The sequence below is a fragment of the Chrysochloris asiatica genome, unplaced genomic scaffold (assembly GCF_000296735.1).
Source record: "Chrysochloris asiatica unplaced genomic scaffold, ChrAsi1.0 scaffold00321, whole genome shotgun sequence".
Lineage (NCBI taxonomy): Eukaryota > Metazoa > Chordata > Mammalia > Afrosoricida > Chrysochloridae > Chrysochloris > Chrysochloris asiatica.
Window position 1 is genome coordinate 827,115 of NW_006408839.1, and position 1,170 is coordinate 828,284.

General features: G+C 41.8%; 1 protein-coding gene across 1 annotated transcript in view; it reads left to right on the forward strand.

Annotated features, from left to right (window-relative positions):
* Nucleotides 1-1,170, forward strand: part of ADCY2 (adenylate cyclase 2 (brain)) — a 403,615-nt gene that overhangs the window by 390,911 nt on the left and 11,534 nt on the right. The window lies entirely within an intron of this gene.

Sequence of the window (1,170 nt, forward strand, 5' to 3'; positions counted from 1 at the left end):
ATCATCTGCATAGTGCAGTTTGTTAATGAGCCTTTCTCCAATCCTGATGCCACATTCTTCATATAATCCAGTTTCTTGGATTATTTGCTCATCATACAGATCAAAATAAGTATGATGAAAGAATGCAACCCTGGAGCACGCCGTTCCTCATTTTACACCATTTAATATTCCCTTGTTCGGTTTGAACGACTGCTTTTTGATCCAGGTCCAGGTTTCTCAGAAGTACAATTAAGTGTTCTGGAATACTCATACTTCACAATGTTGTCCAGAGCTTGTCATGATCCTCACAATCAAAAGCCTTTGCTTAATCAATAAAGCATAGGTAAACATCCTTCTGGGATTCTCTGCTTTCAGCCAAGATCCATCGGACATCAGCAATGATATCTCTTGTTCAACGGCCTCTTCTGAATCCAGCTTGAATCTCTGGAAGTTCCTGTCAGTGTATGATTGTAGCCGTTTCTGTATTACCCTTAGTAAAACTTTATTTGCATGGGATATCAATGATATTTTCCAATGATTTCCACATTCCGCTGGGTGACCTCTCTTTGGAATGAATGGGCACAAGCATGGATCTCTTCGAATCAGTTGTCGACATAGCTGTAGGCCAGTGTTCTTGGCAGAAGTGAGGGAGCACATGCAATGCTGCATCAGTTTGTTGACAGATTTCGGTTTGTGTTCCATCTATTTCCAGAGCCCTGTTCTTTGTCAATTCCTTCAATGCCTGAGGACATTCTCTTCAGGATCACTGAGTCAGCATGGCGCTCCCAGTCTTGTTGGTCACCACATGTTTGGAGGACATGGACCTTCAGAACCTGGAAGTGCATGCATTTTATAAACTGCACACAGACGCTAGTACCTCATAATCTACCACTGTCTAGTCCATTCCAACTCAGAGCGGCCCCACGTAGGGTTCCTCAGTCTGCAGGAGTCCAGGGGAACAGAAAACCTCATCTTTCTCCTGCAGAGTCACTGGTGGGTTTGAACAGGCAACTTAGTAGTTAACAACCCATTGCCTAACTCACAGAATTTCTTTCATATGCTAATAAGAGAATTCATTTTTTAAACTTAGCAGAAAAAGAAACTTGCAAAGGATGAATTCTAAAAGGTAATGCATATCAGGAGACCTAAATGAATGGTAAATATAAATGAACGCTAAAAACCCATGCAGTG